Here is a 13006-nt window from a genome sequence, read left to right as displayed (position 1 = left end):
TTCCCCAAATTGCGCTGTATTGTACCCATATAGTTAGGTAGTCCTACCCCAACCACAATCTCCCTGACTAATGCCAATTTCTGACCATATCAAGGTTTTATAATAATTTCAAACTTAAAAATTAGTTCCCTAAAAAAAAAAAAAATTAGTTCCCTAAAGAGTTTCTTATAGATTATGACTAATGCTTAATTACAGAGGCCTATCAAAAAATTCCCCTAATGTGTCAAATAACAACTACTAAAATTTCACTAAATCATAATGCTGGAAAGACTCTTAGAGATGACCATAATACAATGTCTTAATTTACACCTTAAGGCTTACACAGAGGATGTCACTTACATCAGTGGCACAACAAAAAGGCACTTAGGACTTGTGATTCCCAGCCCTCAGTTATTCAATTACTAAAGAGTAACCCTGAAAACAAAAGTCTTTTCAATATTTTAAAATATATAGAAGCACTAAAAAATAAAAACTATCATTGTATTATTTCTTTGTGTACAAACTTCCTGTTTTTCTGCACTGAGGTTTTTCACTCTAGTATACAGCATGGCACTTCAAATCAATCCAGAGTCTTATTTCTCATCCGGGGCCCTGTACTAGTTACAGAGAAGTATATAGGAGCTTCCTTTAAGTATATAAATAAACAGATGCCTTAAAAGTAATTTAAGCTTAACAATTTCACAAATGCTGGCCTCACTCACTCGCTGAATGCTATTGATAGCATAGAATGCTATCATTCTATGCTCTTAAATTATTTTGATCCATTCTCTAAGAAAAACATGGATGTGGTTTTCTTCTCCCCCTTGAAAAGTACCCAGTAAATGCATCAAATGGCACTAAACGCTTTCTTCTTTTAACCCCTAACATTTCATGTGGGTGAAATTTGGTTTAAATGACTACCAGAACAGCCCTACTAGAGCAAAGGAGAATTATCTCCAAAGGGCAACGTTTCTCCATACAGTAAGAGGGACAGCAGACGGGAGCAGATGAAGGATCTTTCCAAGGAATCTTGAGGTGTGTGCATTTGTGTGTAGGAGGAGAAAGCAAGTATTGTGGGCTGAGTTGCCTGTTTGTATTTCCCACAGTCTGTTTTAACACCTGCTGGTCCTGTTATATCCTTCTCACCTACCGGCTCTCTAGAACCTGCAGGAAAACAAATTCCTCACCACACCAATGCGCTGTGCCCAGGACAACTGCCAGGATCCACAAGCTCTGAAGGGTAAGTCTGACTATAAAATGAGGCATTATCCCTATGTCTTTTCCCCAGCAAAAATCATCCACAGGTATCACATGGTTCAAGACAAAAAAACAAAAAAAACAAAAAAAACAGTATCTAGTGGTCTTCCCCAGCAGTTCACAAACTCTCAATACCACATGCCAATTTTTGAGTGTGTGTTCATTTTTCTGGATAGTCAGTCCATATGTCCATCAGATTTTCAAACACGCCTATTTTTTTAAAGAGTACCATTATGCCATCCCAACTTATTTAGTGTTTTTTCTCCTCATTAGAAAAGGGAATGAGAAATCATGTTTCAATATATAATTTTACTTTCCTTCTAAAGTCTTCTAAGTCTTCTAAAAAAGAAAGTGATTTTGATTTCTTAAAGAAAACAAAATTAGGAAATACTAAGAATTCAAAATAAATAAGCCGCCATTATGGAACTGAAGGAACTTAGGTTCCCTTATTTTCAAGGTATCGGTGTCCTTAAATATAAAACAATACAGCTGAAATAGGTTATCTCTAAGTTCACTTTCAGTTCTGAAAATGCCAGTATTCTATGAGTCAGCACTATGGTATAAACCAGGACAGCCAAAGACAGAATCTTGGTATCTTTTCCTTAATCCACTTTAAATATCACCAAGTTGCTTGTGCAAATAATGTCATTTGTTTTCTCTACGGTTTAAAGTATCCATCTGATAAAGGATTTTTTTTAGTATTTCCCAGAGGTGGCAAAAGAAAAAAGGTACTAATATTTTTCATATGCGATAAAACAACTTGGAGAAAAATGTTCAATAGAGAAAATATCACATACATAGATTTTTGTCTTAGATCCCACTGACAGCATTGACTTAACATTTAATTATCCAATTACAGTAATATTAATTAACCTAATTTGAATTTAAGTAAATTTAAGGGGAGGCTTAGTCTATGTCTCTCTCACAAACACATATTACAGGAAAACACAGTCAAATGAGTATTTTCAACTATATTACGTGGCTAATGAGTCAACCTGGTATTTTTTAAAAGGCATATACTTCTGGTCCACACAAGATGGCAGGCACTCACCTCTCCCAGCCTCTCTCTACTTAGCACAACTATAAACACTGGGTTTAACACAAGAAGCAATCAAAGGAGGACTCCAAACACTGAAAAGAGGAGGTGGGCTGGCTAGTCACCCCAGACCACAGAAACAACAGAGCCTTAGGACTCCCGATCCCACCGCAGGTTACCTGGGCCCAGGGTCTCCCAACCCCAACTTGGCAGTGGATGATAGAGGTGGGCTCATTCCTCCCCTGCATCTAACTGGGGGTCCAGCCAACACCACCAGATGGCCTCAGAGCACTGGCAGGGGGAATCCCGCCACAACAAGCTCCTGGCTGGGGAGTGCTTTTTATCCCTGCAGGCCAAAAAAATCCCTTCCCTTACCTAGAGGCACCAGCAGGCCTGGCCTGAGGAGGCTCCTTCCACCCCCCTCCAGTGGTATCAGCAGGGTTCAGTGGGAGCTCAGAATCACCTGACAAACCAAACAGACTAAAACAGCCAGTAAAGCCCCTGGAAATCAAATTGTCATTGAAACCACAGCCCACAAATGTAATCCGGGACCTGTGTGCTAAACCTAAACAGGGTGACTGCTAAAATGAAGCTGTAAACAAGACCTGAGTCTCCTAACATGCTAGCCAACATGTCCAGGATATATCACAACGTGAATGAGAAAAGTCAATCAACTGACACCAACACTAAAGTGAATCAGATATTATAGGTATCTGGTAAGAATTTTAAACCATCCACTATAAAAATACTTCAACAAGCAAAGTCAGATTCTCTGGAAATATATGAAAAAAATACAGAAAATCTCAACAAAGATGTATAAGTTCTTAAAAAACAAAATGGCAACGGCAATTATAGAACAAAACATAAAACAACCAAAATAAAAACACTCAATGACTCTATAGTAGAGGTGACAGGATAGAATCAGTGACCTTGAGAATAGCTCAATAGAATTTATCAAATCTGAAGAACAGAAAGAAAGTAAACAGAAAAAAAAAAAATGAAGAGAACCTCAGAGTCCTGTGGGACAATAAGAAAAGATCCAACATTCATATCATTAGAGAACCAGAAGGAAATGAGAAAGACAGTGGAGCTGAAAGAATATTTTTTAAAAATGCCAGTAAACTTCCCAAATTTGGTGAAAGACAAAAGCATATCGATTTAAGAAGCTAATCAAACCCCAAAGAGAACAAAACCAAAGAAATCCATGCCAAGACACATCATTACTAAACTTCTAAATACTAAAGATAAAGAAAATAATAATAAAACCAGCCCGAGAGAAAGAGCTCACTGCCTTTACTGGGGCATCAATTCAAATGACAATGATTTTCTTATCAGAAACCATAGAAGCCTGAAGGAGGGGCACATTTTTCAAGTGCTGAAAGAAAAAAACCGTCAACCACAAATTCCTTCCCAGTATCAGTTCCCTAAATCATTTCATATTCAGTGATTGAAACAAAAAAATGTAACAGTGTTTTATATTCAAAACAACAGCATTTAAAATGAAGTGAGTGTAAAAAGACATAAATATATATAGTAAGAGCCAACATGACCACTAAGAAAACTCTACAAAGAGATACACTCAAAAACACTATAAATAAATCAAAATAGAATCCTGTAAAAAGTTCAAGTAACTCACAGGATGGCAAGAAAAGAGAAATAAAGGAAGAAGAAACAAACAGAAAATACAGTAAAATGGCAGACAAACTCTAACATAACACAGAAAACTGAATCACTCATACATTGCTGGTAGGAATATAAAATGGTACACCCACTCTGAAAAATAATTTGGCAATTTCTTATCCAACTACATAGGACTCAACAATCACACCCTTGGGCATTTATCCCAGAGAAATGAAAACTTATATTCACACAAAACCCATACACAAATGTGCATAGCAGCCTTAAGTCATAATAGCCCCAGACTGGAAACGGCGCAAATGTCCTTCCATGGATGAGTGGAATATTACGCAGCAATAAAAAGGAACAATGGCTGATAACACACAACTTGGATGCATCTCTGGGGAATTACAGTGATTGAGAAGAGAAACTATCTTCAAGGCCATATTATCTATGATTCCATTATTTTTCTTATTTTGTTTTTTGAAGTGACAAAATTATAGAGATGGAGAACAGATTAGTGGTTGTTAGGGGTTAGAAATGGGGCCAGGGAGTGAGAGGTAGTTCTAAAAGGGGCAGCATAAGGGATCCTTGTGGTGATGGGAAAGTTCTGTATCTTGACGGTGGTACAGGAACCTACACGTATGATAAAATTACACAGAACTAACACACACACTGAAATGAGTATAACACTGGTGAAACCTGAGTAAGATCTATAGATCCTGTTAATGTCAATTTCCTGGTTGTGTGATTGTATCATGGTTTTTCAAAATGTTACTCTTGAGAAAAACGGAGTGACAGGTACACAGGATCTCTCTGTATATTTCCTACAACTGCATGTCAATCTATAACCAGCTCAAATTTTTAAAACTAATTTTTAAAATGGAGTGAAAGTTGTGGGGAAGCAGGTTTTTCTCGTAGTCTCAAAGTAAGGAAGACAAAACAGGAGAAAGTTGGTAGGAATCACCTTCCAAGCAGTCTCACTCAGTAATGGGACAAACAGACATTCCTACTGTGATGCAACAGGAAGTACACATCACCCAAGTGGGAGTGTTCTTGCCAAAAATGGTTAACCTGAACCTCACCAAGGGAGTAAACCACTAGACAAATCCAGACTGTGAGACACTCTGTAAGACATCTTCCTTGGACTCAACACAAATGTTAATGTTACAGGAAAGAAAGAGAGAGAGGAAGAGAGGAAGAAGGGGGGGAGGGAGAAATAGAAAGAAAAGCTAGTATAACTAAGTTTTTAAAAATAATGTGACAAAATGAATAAAAAATAAAAATAGTGTGAAAAGATTGTGGGGGGAAAAAAGAAAATGATTGAAGAGTCAATTCTCAACGTGCATACAGTCACAGATGGATGTCTTATTCTACTGGCCGACTGAGTGAGTGTGGATCAAACTCCCTTCTGCTACAAACACATAGATACTTCAGTTTTTAAAAGACCAGGATAATTGAATAGGTTAAACAGTTAAGCTTGAAGAGAGGAAAAAAGAAGAAGAAAGGTAATCTGCAGATAACAGAACAGAAAGGAAACAAATATCAGAAAAGCAGGCACGTACATTGGCACCACAGCAATCCTAAGTGATACAGAGCTTAGACACGGGCATTAATGCCAAGAGGCTGAAGATGTCATGTGTGTCCAGGGACAAGCAACTTGGTTTGGGGCCCATGAAAGGAAGGTAACTAGAGCCAAGACCTTTGCTTAAAGAAGAACTCTGAAGAAGTTGACCCCTTAGTTTAAGGACTAGAAGACTGGCCGAGGAAGTAGCAAGAAAATTTTTCTCGCCCTGGAGCTCTGGATAGAAGGAAGAGTATTCTTTGGATTAAATCCCTAAACCACCCCCACACACACAGCTTGAATCTAGATCACCTGCATGGCACAGGAATCTCACACCAGGAAATTAATGTAAAAGCTGATCCTCTGGATGTTCACTAGACTTAATGTGGTGATCATTTTGCAATATATACAAGTATTGAATCGTTATGTTGTATACCTGAATATACAATGTTATATGTCAATTACACTTCAACAAATGTTTTTTTAAAGCTGACCCTGGACCAGCAAAACCCCTGAGCTATTCTACAAAGATAAACACAATATCTCTCCTGGCTGAAGATGAGCTCATAATCCCAGTAACAAACCACATGAGGAAAAGATCCGTTTATAGTGGATATGTGCTTTTAGAAGAACCAGCAGAAGAATTTCAAGTAAGAGAACAATCTGAGGCTATAAAATAGTACAGGTGTAACTATTAAGGAGATAAAGTAAGGACAAAATTCCTAATAAAATGATAGAAAACCTAGGGGAAAAACAGGTAGATATGAAAAGGTATCAATTAGCACTTCTAGAAAAGAAACAATAAATCATAGCTCAGTGGAGCTACAACTTAAATAAAAGATAAGGCATAAATATGAAGAATTGGTTAGCTGGAAAACAGTCCCGAAGAATTACCCCAATGACTCTTAAAAATATTTTCTAACTGAAAAAATACATATATACAGAGGTAATAGACATGAGGAATAAAACAAGAAGGTCCAACATATATCTAATAAGAATTACAGAGGAAAGAATAGAGAGAATTGAGGCAAGATAACATATGAAGAATTACAGAGGAAAGAATAGAGAGAATTGAGGCAAGATAACATATGATGAGACATGCCACAAATGTGTAATAATTCAAGAAATTTAAGAATCACCTGATTAGATCATAGGAAGACCCAAGGAGAAAAAGTAAAAACAAACCCACATCTGGGCATACCATAATAAAACTGCAGAACACCGAAGACAAAGAGGAATCTTAAAAGCAGCCAAGAAACAATCTCTGATTATTAACAACAGAGGCTGGAAGACAATATCTTCAAAGTGGAAAGAAAAATGATTGTCAGGGCACCTGGGTGGCTCAGTCGCTAAGTGCCTGCCTTTGGCTCAGGTCATGATCCAGGGTCCTAGGATCAAGCCCTGCATCGAGCCCCATTTTGGGCTCCCTGCTCGGCGGGAAGCCAGCTTCTCCCTCTCACTCTCCCTGCTTGTGTTCTCACTCTCGCTGTGTCTCTCTCTGTCAAATAAATAAATTTTTTAAAATCTTCAAAAAAAAAAGAAAAAGAATTGTCAACTTAGAATTCTGCTCCCAAATAATCTATTATTCAAGTGTTAGGATAAAATACGGTTTCAAACAAACAAACAAAATAGATGAAGAGATATTTATCATTTGCATATGCTTGCCAAAGAACTACTTCCATAAGAAGCAATTTTAATCCAGAAGGAGGGAAAGGGATGCAAGAAACTCTAGTGAGCACAGAAAATATGGATACGTTTAAATAAACATTGACTATGAAAACAATCCAACAACAACAAAAAACTTAATTACATAAAATGACACAGTGCATGTGAAAAATGTGGTGGAACTATTATGCCACAAAATATTATGAAATACAGAGTATGATCAGAATTATAACTTAATAAGGCCCTTATACTATGCAAAAAGAGAGTAGATATTTTGATTCATTTCATCACAAAATCTGAATGTTAAAAACAAAACATGCCTACTAAAGGAACAGAAATGGGATATATAATGTTGAAATCATTAGATGGAAAAGAGACTAAAGACACTGCAGATCCAATAAAAGGAAAGAATGAGAAAAGGAGGTACAGAAGGACAGCAGATATATAGAAATGTTTCCAATGAGAAGTGGCACTACATTTTAAAAGATAAAAGATTAAAACTGGCAAAATGAATGCGCATGGAGATGTTGTTACAGGCTGGCTTCCCCAAGGAAGCCCACTCAGAGACAAGTTGGGTATACAATTTTATTAAGGACCGCCTTGCTATCAACATCTAAGAATGGGGAAAGAAGCAGAAATGGGAAATGTCAAGCTGCAATGCAAATCCCGTAGGGAGTTCCAGAGCTAGAATGGTCCTTCAGAGTTGTCTGGAGTTGGGCTGAGATGACCAGGCCTTTATACTCCCACATGGATCAGCCACTGGGTGTGAGCTGCCCGGGGGAAAAAGACATGACCTTGGACAAAGATGCTTTCTACAACTCAAGCAATCCCCTTTAAGGACCCTTGCAGACTATCTGTTGACAGCACTCTCAGAAGCTGGGGCAACAAGCTCTTCCTTCAAGAGGGATTTGGCACATCAATGTCTGCCATATCACCATAAGGTGACCCCAAAAACCAGTGCTCTAAGAAACCCATATGTCATGTAACCAACAACAACCTCACACCTTCTACAAACTCTGCTCCTCAGATTTTTCTGGAAGGAGCAATGAATTTTTATGCCATAATAATGAAAGGTAAATCCAAATTACCAACCCCTAAATCTTTCTAACTGAAGACTACATCATGTACCTCTTGCTCCCTAACCAAAGTCAGCCAAATAAGATATTAAGAGCAACATGGGACTCTTTATTCCTTCATAATTTTAAATCTTCAGTTTATAAACCAAAATGAAAATGTCATTTCTGTGTCTAATATTTTTATGAAACATGAATCCTTACTTGTGCATACCATCATTATTAAATACCTATCTCCAGACAGGTAAAGGACACCAAGATCAGAAAACTATATATGATTGATTTCTTATTCCTCAAACCAGAACCAATGCTATTCAAAAGAAATTAGCAGGCCCAAGTGCCCCCTAGAGAAATTTAAGATAATTCATCTTTGCAAAATATGTCAAATTAGAAATTAAAGCAGATTGAGTGGAAAAAACTATATAAGTAGACAAAATGCAAAATTGTTTAGCTCACAATCATAATAAGGAATATAGAGAGATGATACATATATAGATAGCTTCAATGTGTCAATCATGCCATTACAACAATTCCAGTCTAACAATTTTACTTATTTTTTGTAGTTGGCATGCTGTTGTTTAAAAAGAAAAAGAACAGAAACAGCCAGCAAACATGTTACTAGCCAAGTCCTGTAAGTATTGATTGGAAGAGTTGATCAAACCATTTTGATGCCTAAGACACGTGTTGATAGTAAGGGTTTCTCTGTTGGGATACCAGAAGGTAAATGAAGTGCCCTCAGAAGGAAGTGCAGCTGAATTTTCTTCTACCTGAAGTGAAATCATTTGCCTTATCTATCTTCTTGTCAATTCATGTACAGATATATTCCAGACTCCTGCCTATACCTCAGGCCTAGGTAAAAACACTTTGAAGTCCCCAAATTGTTTTTGTTTTTATGAAAATTATTGGCATAACAACCAGCTTTTAGTAAAAGGAAAGAGGGGTACATTGATGATCCACCAAAAAAAACCCAGCATCAATACTTTTTCTTTTAATTTAATGTGACTTTTATTCTTACACTGTAGCCCAAGGCTTTCAAATAGCTGGGAATCTCTGAATTTAAAAGATGGATGTATTCAAAGAACAGTTATAGCTCATACAGATCTAAGAAACAGAATGCATAGATTTACCATTGCTGTTTAATAGCACCATTACATGTGATGTAAACATAATGTAAATGTAATATAATTTTAGGTGAGAGTCTCAAAGTATTTCTTAAAAATTACCCCAGGCCTGTGTGTATATTATATATGTATATTACACTATATATAATACAGTATATGTTATTTATATACAAATATTTTCACCTTTAAAATGAACCACAACGTAATTAAGAGCTATTCCTCTGTGCTCTCTTCTTTATACTTGCTTTAAATCTATTGACTACAGTGGGTTTGTATTTTGTTTGAAGTACGGCACATGGTGGGGGGGTCTGTGAAAAAGGGCAGGAAGGAAGCAAAAGAGGTACATGGAAAAGGAGGGATAGCAGGAAGGAAAGGGAGGAGAACCCGAGACACACACACACCTACACACACACACACACACACACACACACGTAGCTCACAAAGGGCCAGGCCTTGAATACATACCAGCACCCCTCCCCAACCCCTCCCCAAACATGAGACAGGGCTTCCCAAAAGTTCCTGGCAGAGCCTTCCTTGTGCTGTGGCTTAGGTGCGTCCCACTTGGTGCCCCAGACACCGGGACGCACAGGACCTTCCTGGGGACGCAGCCCCAGCAAACTCTTGGTACTTCAGGCTCCCTCCCGCGCCCGCCGCCCGCAGTCAATCACTGGGCACCGCGCGCCAGTCCACCCACTCCTAGGCGAATCCTTCTGCCTCTCTCCATCCTCCCTTAGCTCTCTTCCCCTGCCCAGCGGTTTGCCAAGAGGTTCAAAGGCGGAGGCAGAGGAAGAGAAGGAGGGAGCGAAGAGGAAGGGCCGGTTGGCGGATTTCCTACAAGGGGCACCAACGACGCCGTCAAGGCGACCACTCTGGCGCGGCCCCATACCCTCTTCGCCCCCCATCGGCCCATAGTACCCCACACTCTCCATTTCGGCTTCGCTGTTTGATTGAAGTAAGGCAAGGAGGAAAATAAACCCGCAGCCTCCTGGGCAGCCCTTACCTCAGGCTGCCCTCGCGGAAGCCGCCCTCCTCCTGCCCGGGCCACCGCTGGTGCACCGCCGCGGCCCCGCCCGGCTCAGCTCGTCCGTGCAGTGCGCTCCCCGGGGCACAAGAGCCGGCGGGGGACGTTCGCGCGCCGCTCGCGTGCCGCCCAGCCGGCGACTAGGAGCCCGCAGCCACCGAGGCGGGGCCGGGAGCCCCGGAAAGGGGCGCACGAGCCGGGGGCGGCTGCAGAGCGCGCGCGCGGACCGGCCAGCCACCCGGCGTGGAACACCCCGGCCGGGGCGGTGCAGACGGCCGCGAAGCGCCCAAGCTTCCGTCTCCTCCTCTGCCCCCCCAAACCCCCTCTCTGTACCCCACTAACACACACCCCCCTCCAGGAGACAGCTTGACGGTGGCACTTGTTCTGCCGCGCTGCGCTCTTCCGCCCGGTGCGGGGAATAACAATGTGATCGCATTGCACGGACTAGATGCTAGTAGTAGGTTGTAACTGCTGAGGCCACCACCTGTCAATTCTAGGAGCAAGGCGCACGGTCCCCAGAAGGCTGGCCTTTCCCCGATTCCCTACCCGCTTCTTTTCCTCCCCCACCTACCTCGCCGACCTCCCGCAGTACTCTGCTGCACGATACTAAGGGAGTTTTGCAAAATAACCCTCACTCCCAGCCAGGAGCTCACGGCATCTCCCTTCCCACCAGAGCTGAAGGATTACGCACAGCCCTGCGTGCCTATCCAAAGCCGGATGCCGAAGATCCCGGTTTGAACCCCACACTCGCCGGCCCCCCCGCCCCCATTCATAATCCCAGCGGCCGTCTGCCACTACACACCCTCCCCCTGCCGCCCGCACTCGCTGCGATTCGCCGTCCCTGGAACGTGTCAGTCACTCTCTCTTCATCTGCCATGAATACAGTACTAGAAGCTCCGCAGCCACGGGTTGCACAAAAGGGGTTGGGGAGCGGAGCACTCGGAGCTTGCGGCGGGGGGGCGGGGGGGGGGAGTCGGGGGGGAGGCAAAAGAGCAAGCGGGGCAAATTACATGGAAGGAGCCGGTGTGAGGGTGAGAACCCGCTGCTCTCCTGTTGCACAAAGGAGCTCCAGAGTGGATAAACACGGTGCTACTGAACCAGTGGGTCAGCTCACCTCCAAGAAGGCGCTCTGCCAAGGCACCCTAGGAGTGGGCCCCACAACTTGGGCACTTGTAATGACCTAGCAACAGGCACCCGGGAGCTTGACTACCCCAGCTTGACACAGCACAGTGGGGTGGGGGCCTGCCACTCGGGGGGAGGGAGGGGGGTAGGGGGAGCCAGATGTGGGAAAACACAGGTTTCCTTTTCCCCAGTTGTCCAGCTCTTTCAGTCAGAGAAAAAAAGAACTTTGGCGAGGAAAAGAGACAGAGATGCGGTAACTTTGCGTATGGAACTATTACAACTAGCTAGAAATCAGGAAGACTTTAATGGATAAAATTGGCCTATTTCCCAATTTATTCCAATAAACATTATGGCACACCCATTTTGCACTGAGCGCAATACACTGTGCCAGATGCTGGCATACAGACATGATCAGAGCCACAGTCTCTGCACCCAGGAAGCTCACCGCCTAGCGGGAGAAACTACTATGAAAGCCCAAAACGGACAAAACAAGTACACGGAAGCACATACCAATTACACTAGGGGAAGCAATTTTCTCTAGTTGGAATGGAAATGGGTCAGGGGATTTGATCCCTTCTGAACTGTATAAGAAAAGGCAAATAGGAGCTTGCCAAAGAAGTGACAGTAACCTTCTGTTATTCACCCATTAACCCAACGAGCTTCACATACCCACACAATGAACATCATACCTGAAAGCTTATCAATGTAGGGACTTAATGAACTCCTGCCCTGCACTGTTTCCCCTTGGTGGTTTTGGAGGAAACATTTTCAAATACCAGCGCTTGGAGTATAGAACACCAGTTCTCCAAAGCTGAAATGTTGCCTTCTTGGACCTGTTACTTTATGTTCTGTATCATCTACTTATCTGTTAGCTTGAAACTGAGCCCAAAGCTAAAATTAATAATAGTGAGGCAATGAGCATCTGGAAGGAAGCCCATAAATCCTGCAATGCAGTCATGGTTCTGTCACAGTCTTTGTCTCAAAAGTGGTGACAATATAATCTCTTTTTCCTGAACTACAGTGAGGATTAATTAGTCAGACTTATTAAACAGAAAAAGACCATTGACCAAATAGAGTGTGGGATGGGAACCTAAATTGTGATTCAACCTAGGAAAAAAAAGAATCAGTTTGAGTGGCATGCTCCCCTGTGAATATTAGAACTTTGAAAGGTATTAGTGATTACTAAAGTACCCAAGGCTACTACATCATCTTCAGAAAAACATGTCAAAGGGTTCTGGTTGCAAATAAGAATTAAATGGACTCCTGTATGAAGATGATGTCATCTGTTTAAACATGCTTCCCAATTCTCCCTAGAAAATATATAAACTAACAAAGAGAATGGGAAAAAAATGTTAAATGCCACTTTCAGCAAACTTATACAGATTTTACTGACAAACTCCAAACTACTTGTAAAGGTTGTTAAAGCAGCTGCATTTGGGCAGAAGTCATATGGAAAAGGCCCAGGAAGAGTCAAAGAGAACCAGCAGTAACGACTTCAGAAAGTACCAGAAAAAATATGTTTCCTGAAAGTAAGGGGCTTACCTTAAACTG

General features: G+C 41.4%; 1 long non-coding RNA gene across 1 annotated transcript in view; it reads left to right on the top strand.

Moving 5' to 3' along the window:
- Window positions 1-1088: 1088 nt before the first annotated feature.
- The window catches only part of LOC145721289 (uncharacterized), a 68977-nt gene continuing 57059 nt past the window's right edge, over window positions 1089-13006 (top strand). Inside the window, exons 1-2 of the long non-coding RNA XR_014144910.1 lie at window positions 1089-1219; window positions 8755-8822. This is a non-coding gene — a long non-coding RNA (uncharacterized LOC145721289). The remainder of the gene's footprint in view (window positions 1220-8754; window positions 8823-13006) is intronic.

This window comes from Leptonychotes weddellii, chromosome 4, assembly GCF_054177405.1.
Source record: "Leptonychotes weddellii isolate Sample4059 chromosome 4, ASM5417740v2, whole genome shotgun sequence".
Lineage (NCBI taxonomy): Eukaryota > Metazoa > Chordata > Mammalia > Carnivora > Phocidae > Leptonychotes > Leptonychotes weddellii.
Note: the sequence above shows the minus strand (reverse complement) of the source record. Positions and strands in the feature narration are given on the sequence as shown.